The sequence below is a fragment of the Salvelinus sp. IW2-2015 genome, unplaced genomic scaffold (genome assembly GCF_002910315.2).
Source record: "Salvelinus sp. IW2-2015 unplaced genomic scaffold, ASM291031v2 Un_scaffold5158, whole genome shotgun sequence".
NCBI classification, from domain to species: domain Eukaryota; kingdom Metazoa; phylum Chordata; class Actinopteri; order Salmoniformes; family Salmonidae; genus Salvelinus; species Salvelinus sp. IW2-2015.
Genome location: NW_019946424.1, coordinates 18,786 through 31,093, shown reverse-complemented (window position 1 = coordinate 31,093; position 12,308 = coordinate 18,786). Strand labels below are relative to the sequence as shown.

General features: G+C 43.9%; 1 pseudogene; it reads right to left on the bottom strand.

Annotated features, from left to right (window-relative positions):
• Nucleotides 1-6,275, bottom strand: part of LOC139026577 (sphingosine 1-phosphate receptor 5-like) — a 14,313-nt pseudogene extending 8,038 nt beyond the window's left edge.
• Nucleotides 6,276-12,308: the final 6,033 nt, after the last annotated feature.

Below are 12,308 nucleotides of genomic sequence, written 5' to 3'. Positions count from 1 at the left end.
CAAGAGTAATCCATCCACCTGACAGGTGTGGCATATCAAGAAGCTGATTAAAAACCATGGTCATTACACAGGTCCACCTTGTGCTGGGGACAATAAAAGGCCACTGAGTTTTGTCTCACAACATAATGCCACAGATGTCTCAAGTTTTGAGGGAGCGTGCAATTGCCATGCTGACTGCAGGAATGTCCACTAATTCTCTACCATAAGCCGGCTCCAACTTCGTTTTAGAGAATTTGGCAGTACGTCCAACCGGCCTCACAACCGCAGACCACGCCAGCCCAGGACCTCCACATCCGTCTTTTTCACCTGCGGGGCCGTCTGAGATCATCCCCCTGAAACAGCTGATGAAACTATTTATTTATATTGTCTGTAATAGAGCCCTTTTTTGGGTGGAAAACTCATTCTGATTGGCTGGGCCCGGCTGCCCAGTGGGTGGGCCCATGCGCTCCAAGGCCCACCCATGGCTAACCCCTGCCAGTTCATGTGAAATCCATAGATTAGGGCCTAATTCATATATTAAATTGACTGATTTCCAAAACTGTAACTCAGTAAAAAAATTGAAATTGTTGCATGTTGCATTTATATATTTTGTTCAGTATATTACAACATACAGTGACAAGAAAAAAGTATTTTAACTGTGGAATTACCTGGATTTCTGCATAAATTGGTCATCAAATGTGATCTGATCTTCATCTAAGTCACAACAATAGACAAACACAGTGTGCTTAAACTAATAACACATAAATTATTATTATTTTTCTTGTCTATATAAGAATACATAATTTAAACATTCACAGTGTAGGATGGAAAAAGTATGTTAACCCCTAGGCTAATGACAAAAGCTAATTGGAGTCAGGAGTAACCTGGAGTCTAATTATTGAGATGAGATTGGAGATGTTGGTTAGTTCAGCACTGTTGCTMCTCTCCCTAGGAGTGGCCGTCCTGAAAAGATGACTGCAAGAGCACAGCGCAGAATGCTCAATGAGGTTAAGAAGAGTCCTAGAGTGTCAGAAAAAGACTTACAGWAATCTCTGGAACATGCTAACATCTCTGTTGACGAGTCTACGATACGTAAAACACTAAACAAGAATGGTGTTCATGGGAGGACACCACGGAAGAAGCCACTGCTGTCCAAAAAAAAACATTGCTGCACGTCTGAAGTTMGCAAAAGTGCATATGGCAAAATATTCTGTGGACAGATGAAACTACAGTGGAGTTGTTTGGAAGGAACACACARCACTATGTGTGGAGAAAAGGCACAGCACACAAACATAAAAGCCAACATGAAAACCTCATCCCAACTGGATGAGATGGTGCCGACAGAGATGGTCGCCTTGCTTTGAGTTCTTAGGAAACTATGCAGTATTTTTTAATGTTATTATTTCTTACGTTGTTACCCCAGGAAATCTTAAGTCTTATTACATTATTATTATTACAGCCGGGAAGAACTATTGAACATAAGAACAATGTCAACTCACTTCAACTTAACAGTTGAAGTGTACCTATGATAAACATTACAGACCTCTACATGCTTTGTAAGTAGGAAAACCTGCAGTGTATCAAATACTTGTTCTCCCCACTGTATATCCTGAGGCTGCATTTATTGTAGCTGGGGGTAATACACTAGACCACTGCTACTCTAACTTCCGCGATGCATACAAAGCCCTCCCCCACCCTCCCTTCGGCAAATCCGACCAYGACTCCATCTTGCTCCTACCGTCCTATAGGCAGAAACTCAAACATCATGTACCAGTGACGAGAACCATTCAACGCTGATCCGAGCAGAAGGTAACTGAACTAAATACCGCCCCGTAGCACTCACTTCCGTCATCATGAAGTGCTTTGAGAGACTAGTCAAGGACCATATCACCTCCACCCTACCTGACACCCTGGACCCACTCCAATTTGCGTACCGCCCCAACAGGTCCACAGACGACGCAATCGCCATCACACTGCACACTGCCCTACCATCTGGACAAAAGGAATACCTATGTAAGAATGCTGTTCTTGACTACAGCTCAGCATTTAACACCATAGTACCCTCCAACTCATCATTAAGCTTGTGGCCCTGGGTCTCAACCCACCTCTGTGCAATTGGGTCTGGACTTTCTGATGGGCCTCCAACCCAGGTGGTGAGGGTAGGTAACAACATCTCCACCCCGCTGATCCTCAACACTGGGGCCCCACAAGGGTGTGTGCTCAGCCCCCTCCTGTACTCCCTGTTCACCCACGACTGCYTGGCCATGCACGCCTCCAACTCAATCATCAAGTTTGCGGACGACACTACAGTGTTAGGCTTGATAACCAACAACGACGAGARGGCCTACAGGGAGGAGGTGAGGGCCCTCGGAGTGTGGTGTCAGGAAGACAACCTCTCACTCAACGTCAACAAAACAAAGTAGATGATCTTGGACTTCAGGAAACAGCAGAGGGAGCACCCCTCTATCCACATTGACGGGACAGCAGTGGAGAAAGTGTAAAGTTTTAAGTTCCTCGGCTTACACATCACGGACAAACTGAAGTGTCAGCGTGGTGAGGAAGGCACAGCAGCGCCTCTTCAACCTCAGGAGGCTGAAGAAATGTGGCTTGTCACCCAAAACCCTGACAAACTTTTACAGATGCACAATCGAGAGCATCCTGTCGGGCTGTATCACCGCCTGGTACGGCAACTGCTCCGCCCTCAACCATAAGGCTCTCCAGAGGGTGGTGCGGTCTGCACAACGCATCACCGGGGGCAAACTACCTGCACTCCATGACACCTACACCACCCGATGTCACAGGAAGGCCATAAAGATCATCAAGGACATCAACCACCCGAGCCACTGCCTGTTCACCCCGCTTTCATCCAGAAGGCGAGGTCAGTACAGGTGCATCAAAGCTGGGACTGAGAGACTGAAACACAGCTTCTATCTCAAGGCCATCAGACTGCTAAACAGCCATCACTAACACAGAGAGGCTGCTGCCAACACTGAGACTGGCCACTTAAAAAAATGGAACAKTAGTCACATTATGCAATGCCACTTTAATAATGTTTGCATATCTTACATTTCTCTTATCACATGTACAGTTGAAGTCGGAAGTTTACATACACTTAGGTTGGAGTCATTAAAACTCATTTMTCAACCACTCCACACATTTCTTGTTAATGAACTATAGTTTTGGCAAGTCTGTTAGGACATCTACTTTGTGCATGACACAAGTAATTTTTCCAACAATTGTTTGCAGACAGATTATTTCACTTATAATTCACTGTATCACAATTCCAGTGGGTCAGAAGTTTACATACACTAAGTGCTATATGTCTGCAATTTGGAAGCTCAACAGAAGTTGGGTGATGCAACAGAGAAGTTAAATCAGAAGCTTTCAACAGAAGAAAATACACTCTTCTGGATGGCCCAGTCAGAGTCCTGACCTCAACCCGATTGAGATGCTGTGGACATGACCTTCACACCAGACATCCCACCAGACATCCCACCAGACATCCCACCAGACATCCCACCAGACATCCCAGAATATTGCTGAAACTGAACAACAGTTTTGTAAAGAGGAAGGTCCAAAATTCCTCCTGACGTTGTGCAGGTTGATCCACAACTACAGAAAACTTGTTTGAGGTTATTGCTGCCAAAGGAGGGTCAACCGTTATTACAATCCAAGGGTTCACATACTTTTCCACCCTGGACAGTGGAATGTTTTACAGGTGTGTTCAAATAAGACGTGAAAACATGTACTTGTTTGTGTGTTACTAGTTTAAGCAGACTGTTTGTCTTATTTGTTGTGACCTAGTGTAAGATCAGATCAAATTTTAGGACCAATTTAGCCAGAAATTTAATTTATTCCAAAGAGTTCACAGTCGTTTTTCTTTCCACTGTATATACTCAGGTCGCTATAGTTACAATATATTACAACATAAAGTAACAGTCAAAAGTTTGGACACACTACTCATTCAAGGGTTTTTCTTTATTTTTTACATTTTCTACTTGTAGATTAATAGTGAAGACCTAAAAATAATGAAATAACACATATGAAATTACAATTACATATGTAGTAACCCAAAAAGTGTTGAAACAATTAAGTTACAAATTAAATTAGTAGAAAATAGGAAAAAAGAAGAAAAAACCCTGGATACTTCATATACATGTCACGCCCTGACCATAGATTGCTTTGTCATCTAGCTTCTTATGTTTTGGTCTGTCAGGGTGTGATGTGAGGTGGGCATTCTTATGTTGTATGTCTAGGTTGTCTGTCTTTCTATGTGTTTGGCCTAGTATGCGTTCTCAATCAGAGGCAGGTGTCAGTCGTTGTCTCTGATTTGGAGGCATATTTAGGTAGCCGTTTTCTATTGTGTTTTGTGGGTGGTTGTTTCCTGTGTCTGTGTTTTCACCATACGGGACTGTTTCGTTTTTTTCAGTATTTTTGCACTTTGTTATTTTGTATTGTTTAGTGTTCAGTTTATTAATAATTAAAATGGACACTTACCACGCTGCACATTGGTCCGACATTCATACTCTCTTCAGACGCGAGAGGAAACACGTTACATACAGGGTATTCGTAAAGTATTCAAACCCCTTGATTTTGTCAACACTCATTTGTTATCGTTACAGCTTTATTCTAAAATGGAATTTAATAAAATAATTGTTCTCATCAATCTACAATTTCTTTTTTGCCGGAATAAAAAAGTTGTGGGGAGCCCCCGGTGCACATTAATGAAGCTGCTAGTTGAGGACTTGTGAGGTGTCTGTTTTCTCAAACTAGACACTCTAATCTGCTACTTATGTTCTTCTTGCTCAGTTGTGCACCGGGGCCTCCCACTCCTCTTTCTATTCTGGTTAAGCCAGTTTTGCGCCCTGTTCTGTGAAGAGTAGTACACAGCGTTGTACGAGATTCTTCAGTTCTTTGGCAATTTCTCGCATGGAATAGCCTTTCATTTCTCAGAACAAGAATAGACTGTTAAATAGACTGTTATAGACCATTTAACAATAACATCAAACATTGTTCAGAAAGCACAGTGTAATACAGACTGACGAGTTTCAGAAGAAAGGTCTTTGTTTCTGGTCATTTTGAGCCTGTAATCGAACCACAACATGGCTGATGCTCCAGATACTCAAACTAGTTCTTAAAGAAGGACAGTTTTCAGCTGTGCTAACATAATTGCAAAAGGGTTTTCTATATTATCAATTAGCCTTTTAAAATGATAAACTTGGATTAGCTAACACAAACTTGCCATTGGAACACAGGAGTGATGCGTTGCCTGATAATGGGCCTTCTGTACGCCTATGTAGAGATATTCCATAAAAAATCTGCCCGTTTCCAGCTACAATAGTCATTTACAACATTATCAAACGTCTACACTGTATTTCTGATCAATTTGATGTTATTTTAATGGTCAGAAAATGTGCTTCTCTTTCAAAAAAAATCTCTAAGTGACCCAAACTTTGAATGATAGTGTGTGTGTATGTATATATAAGTATATATATATATTCAATGTCACTATAGTTTACAATATATTGGATATTGGACCTAGCGTGTGAAGCAGGAAATAGAGAACAATGACTGTGTCTTGATTGGCTGTTGATGACATACTCTGTATAATCATTGTGAGTTGCTCTCGCGGGGTAAGAGTGCCTGCTGAGTGATTAAAACATCTCTCAAACCCAACATCAGAGGTACCTTTAAAACATCCCAAGGAGAACCACCAACCTAGAGACCCCTTTAAAACATCCCAGGAGAAACACCTAAGAGAGACTAGAAACCTTTAAAACATTCCCAATGGTTCTGCTCTCAAACCCAACATAGAAGAGGAGTCTGTGTTGTGTACGTGTGTGACTACAGTTGCTGTTGTGTGTTTTTTGATGTGTAACAAAGATTAGCAGAGAGTAATGCGTTTTCATATTATTCAACCCATATGCTTGGTGAAAAAGCAGCAAGTTCCATGGTGTTTAAGAATAGACAAATTCTTATTTACAATGTTAACCGTGACTGTCTGTGTGTGTGTGTTGTTCGCTCCTACTGCAGAGGAGCTAGTGAGTGCAGATGTATGTCGTATGATAACTGGTGATTCACGATGTTAGTACACGTTGAGACAGACCTGAGATATTGTTTATCAGTACACAGTTGGCTCCTTCTCGTGGCACACGCGGTGACGCTCGTGTGACGCGGTTAGCGGGGCCTGAGGTGCTGACCATCATTCCCACACAGCAGTTCTCGTAGATCCTGGTGACTTGGAGAGGGAACAAGAGAACCAAGCCGATGTGATCAGCGGCCTTCACTCCTAACATGCCTCCTCGTCCTGTGGATATTGGCCGTGGGGAGATATCACTCAGCCTGATGCGACCTCGTTAACTGTGGATGTCACCTAGCCGAAGCCGGCTTCTCCAGCGGTCACTCCTATAGAGTGGCCGCAGAAGGCACGTAGCAGTAGCGACCGATGTTAAGACGCATTCACTGGTAGGGCAGAGAGAACTGTGAAGCAAGTTATAGAGCAACACAGCAACACACAGACGCAGCAACAGACACGACCCAGAGACACACCCCGAGACACACACCAGACACAACACACAGACACACACAGACAACCCACAGACACCCACAGACACCCACCGAGGACAACCCACAGGACACATCGGAACACCACACATACACCCACACACACACACCACACACACCACACACCACACACAGCAGACCAAGCGCATTTAACTGGTTTTGTAGATGTGAAATAGGTTGAAGCGGTAGTGAATTAAGAGAACAGTGGAAGGAAACACAGACGAGAGCTCTCCGAATAGAGACAGATAGTCTTTTGCATATTCTGGTAGAACAGATGACCGCGAGGACCCAGCTTAACCTAGAGATATATGCATAATACAGTGCTGTCGTATTGATATCAAACATTCATCTTCTGGTCCGACACTCCCAATGTGGATCCAACATAAATGTCTGTGTTTTGTCTTAATAGTCCACTCCATTATGCCACCTCCCCTTCTGCATTTTCTCTCCGACGTCTTACACTGTGCATGCAGAGAACAGGACCCGATTGACATGAAATCGACGTATGACGGTATCCATGAGTAACCCATGCCAGCAGAACGTACAGACCAATTCACAGCGTGCTAACCGTTCCCGGAGCATAGTGTTCTCGTGAGGACGGCGGGCCCATGCGGGCCTCACCGTTTGTGTCTGAGCACTTCAATCAACCTAGTGAGAGAACCAGCAGCAGCTCTGCAGTGATAGATGATGGCATGAGAGAGAGATGGCAGCAACATGAAGAGCGAGAACAGAAACGTGTAGTACCAGTGATGAGAGGACGGTCCCTTACCTAAGCTTTGCTGACAGCTACATAGCGTCCTCCTTCCTTCCTATAGATCGGTAGCTACTACTGTATAGGATCCAATGCTGAGCCAGATGATACACTGAGAATGAACAGCTGTTCCACGTAAGACCTCCTCTTCTCGTGGAGTCTCAACTCATCTGTTCTCTGCTACGATCTCTGTGAGAAGACTGATGAGTCGGAGAGAGGTCGGTTACGTGCGTAAGACTCTGTCATAGTGCTACACTTCCATATCCCTGGAAACCAGCTTCTGTTCCGCCACAACGTGTAGGGTAAGAAGACCCTCCTCGTCTGAGTTGCCTCCTCTCTCTATTTTCGTCATACATCGGAAGCGGCTTCTTCTCTGGAAAGAGGTACCTTTAACTGCTATACTAAGCATTTATAGGAATTAGTTTGCCCTTCACACACTCTTTACTCTGTTCTTACTGTTGCTGCACCCAACCATTACACTCAGGAGCTGCCCCTGCTCTCTGGCCGTTGACACTCGTGCACACGAGTTAGCCCCAGCGTACTATGAGCAGACCGAATCTAATGCCACACTGAACACTTGGGCACTGCTGATTGCCTGACCGAGACAGGAAGGTGAAGTCCCACACCTATATGTAATGCGGTGGTCTCCTTAATGCGTAAGCACCCAGAGAGAGAATAAGGAGAAGCGGGACGGAGCCCCCTCTCTCATGCGTCTCTCTCTGCTATTTTAATCGAGTGCTCTTGATATCCATCTACACCTTATCCTACTTTTATATCTTCACCTATGACTCTATTGCGGATTGCCCTCTGATTGAGTGTAGGACCAAATATGTGCTTTATATCAGTATAACAGAGTGCTATTAAATGAGCCTACTAGGCCAGTGGGTCCGACCTCAAGAATATGCAAAGACATTTCATATGGAGACCGTGTCTGTTCTCATTACTTTTACTTTACAGCTAGCCTATTTCACCAACAAAACCAGTAGTGCCCTTGTGTGGTGGCTGCTGTGCTGTGTGTGTGGTGGTTGTTGCTGGGTTGTATGTGAATAGCATGCTGTTGTCCTTGACGTGTTGTCTGTGAAGACCTCGGTGTCTGTGATGCGTGTCTTGTCGTGTCTCTCGTGTCATGTGGCGGTGTCTGTGGTGTGTCCGCTGTGTGTGTGTCCTCCCGGTGGCTGTGCGTGTTCCTCTGTGTGTGTCTTCTACTGTTGCTTGCTGTCTGGGTTGTGTTTTCCTGTGCCCGGTGTGTGTGTGTGTGCCTGCTCTGCATTCTTAACTCCTGCTCGTACTTCTCCACACAGCCCCTCTCTCTCTCTGTCTCTCACTCTCCTCTCTCTCTCTCTCTCTCTCTCTCTCGCTCTCTCTACTGGTCTTCTCTGTGTAGTCCTCTGTCTCTTCTCTTCTGATGGTTAACAGGATTGGATGCGCAGGTGCTGGCCTTAAGGCCCTGTGAAGCCGGCTCGGCTATACACGGTAACCACAGAAACATGAACAAGCGTGGCTATCGCTGACGTAGCAACCTCTCTGTTCTTCGGCTTTCTCCTCCCTCTGTCTCTGTCCGCATGGGCAACACTGAGAGGGGGTGTTAGTGAGAGCGAGGCTGTCATGTTGTTCCGGAGCCACCTACAATAGGGAGCGACTTTTGAATCTTCTCTATCAGCCCCACCCACGGCGCGTCACCGAGGCCCTTGTATTGAATGAACACAGCTGTCCACGTAAATACTTAGCGACGTAGAGGACCCTCATGTCTCTCTTGTCTCTCTGTCTCTCTACTAACATCGAACATTATATACACATACACAACCACGTAGACACACATACACACACACACACACACTCATTGCTTAAATAAGATTTGTTCTTAACTGACTTGCCTAGATAATTAGTGGGTTAAATATAAAAATACTAATTTTAAAAAACTACAGCACAATGAGCACACTTTAAGTTCGCACGACGTCACACACAGATCTCCTCTTCCTTATGGTTGGGTTTGAGAATGACAGAACCCATTGCGGATGTTTTTAACAGGCGTACACTATGATACATCGTTCCTAGGTGGTTTGCGCTTACTCGTCTAACCTTGGCGATGTTAAAGGACCTCTCTCCTCTCTTAGTGCTCTGCTCTCTTTGTGTCTCTCTCTGTGGTACTCGTTCTTGTTCTTTATCAATGTCTCTTGTCTCCTTCTCTCTGTTCTTGGGCGTAGGCTCTTCCTCTCTCTCATGTGATGTGGGTTGAGAGATGTTTTAATCAAGTGCTACAGGCACTCTTACCCAGGCAAACTCACATTAAATTATACAAGTAATGTCCTCACAGCCAATCAGACACCAGTCTTTTTCTCTAATTTCGGTAACCTCGATCTCACACGCCATGTTAAGCGTGTCATCCGGATAAAAGACCTCTGGCTACATTCTCCTCTATTCTGTGTCTATAGTCTAAATTCACCAAGAGTTTTATTACTCTTAGAAATCGACATTTTATATTGCCTTAAAGTTCAATATAGTGACATTGCGTTGAATATATATACCCGAATTATCAATAAACCCTCAGGGTTAATATTTCTGTAGTAGACCTACAGTGAAAACAAATGTATACATACACACACACTATCATTCAACAGTTCTGGGCGAATCACTTAGAGATTTTTTTATTTCGAACAAGGAGAGCACACTTTTGGCTGTAACTACGACCTACAGGTCACTACCATTAAAATAACCATTCCACAAACATTTGAACGTTATCCAGAAATACTGAGCTGTAAGACGCTTGAAACATACAACTTAGGTGCGATAATGTTTAAGTAAGACATGAACTTCCTTGTAGCCTGTGACGAAGATAGAGGGCACAGGTGCCAGATTTTTTACCTTGGAATATCCTACATAGGCTACAGAGGACACCCCATTCTACTACCATCAGCCTAATACACCAAATTACACCTCCTGTGTATGTACCGGGCACTATTATTGGGGCCCATAAGTTAGTGTACTCTAGCTTAATGTTCCATAGTTTATTCATTTATAAAAAGCATGGCCTAAACGATGAGATATAGACATCTCCAAATTAGAACATAATTCGCAAAGATGTCACCGGTTTGCCTAATACCCTTTATTCTATGCGTATGACGCTTCCACAGCCTGAAAACCGCCTCGCTCAATGTTTTTCTTTTAACCAACTTTCTGCGTAGGACCTAGTTGGCAGCGGCAGTAGTCTGAGACCCCTTCCGAGCATGTGTGAGGGATTCCTGACGCATACCGGTACAGGGACCAGACTCCTAATCACATTGAACAGAAGAGACCAGAAAAGTCACCCCTTCGATATTTCTGTTACCCTGAAAACTAAGTTCTCAGTTCTGCTCGGTTACATACGGTTTTCACTGTTATCCAAATTCATTGTTGAAAATGTTCCAATATGTTGGTTCATTTCTGCTGTCCCAGGTACACTTGCCAGCAGATGGCGATGGAACTACTATCTGCAAATGCACAAAACATCATATCCAAATCACGACATGGCATTTCTTCTAAATGCGAAAAGACATTGCAGACGAAACTTGGTGAGCATAGGTTTGGCATGATATGGGCAGTTAGCCCCGAACAAATCGGCGTCGAAGGCCTCAACGCTTTGAGACACCTGAAACGAAATTATAGTGTCCATGTATTGTCTGGTACGTTTCTAATGGATCTAAAGTCGGTCAAACAACTCAAAACATCATTAACAGAATTAGACTAGACGCTAAATTGATTAACAGCTAAGCCCCCTATTCCAACTGTCTGACCTCCGAGACCAGCAATTCATGTATGACGGAACACAAGTACATTGAAATCACCTCTCACCTACATGCGAAGAATTGCCCAAGAAACTGAAACACGGATCCTCGCTTACAACGCCTGTTGCTCTACTATTCCCGGCTAAGTTCCATCTCAGTCCCAGTAAACAAGATCCCCAAACCGGCCAAAATCACAACTCTGGCTTGACACATACTAGCACCACAGTACTTATACTTAAGTACCGATAAAGCTTTAGAAGGGCCGAGGTGGCGGCATAAAGGCTCACTGCTCCTTGGGCGCTGACACAACACCAGCTCTGCAACAGAGCAAAGTCATAAGTATCTAATTTTGCTTTACCTTCTCACCACTAAAAGAAAAAGATTACCCAGATCCAGTTATGCGAAAGCGATTGGTTCAGGACCAAAATGTCTTGTGTTAGAACAACAGACACCTCACAAGTCCCTCAATAGCAGCATTCATTACACATGTGCACCGGACGGCCTCCCACAACTTATTTTTATTCCGGCAAAAAAGATAAAAATTCCGCTAGTAGATTTGATGAGAACACCTATTATTTTATTAAATCCATTCATGAATAACAGCTTAAACCACCGACTTAACAACAATGTTGCACAAAACAAACGGCTGCCGTCTTGCCCAAATACTTTACGACATTACCTGTATTTAAACGCGCATTCTTTCCTCCTGTCCTGAAAAGTAGTAGTAATGAACCTGTCGCCGCCAACATTAAACGTGGGTTATCGGAGCTCTGATTTCTCATCGATTTCTGACAATGAAGTACTGCAGACAACCAACATCTCTCAACCCTTCTGTAACATACAGTGTTCGAAGTCTGTAACGTAACTAAAGACTTAAAATCAAAGGTTCATATCGTAAAGCCCCTCAGCTGCGCTTCAACCGATATTTAGATCACACTTTCAGCTTCCTGTGTCAACCGGAAAGTGTATGCCAGTTAAACTTCTGGAAGCTGCCATTAGGGAGCTGTTTCGCAAACCAGGGGTTGTTAAAAGGTCAGAATTCTTTTCCAAACCCACTTCTATATGTAGCCTGATGACTTAGGACAACCCTCATGAAAACTTATCTCATCTCTCTACTCTCTATTACACCTCAAGCTTGCTCTCCTAAACTCTCTCTCCTCTGCTCTCTCTCTCCTTCTCTCTAGCTCCTTCTCTCTCTCTCTCTCTCTCTCTCTCTCTCACTCTCTCTCTCTCTCTCTCTCTCTCTTCTCTCT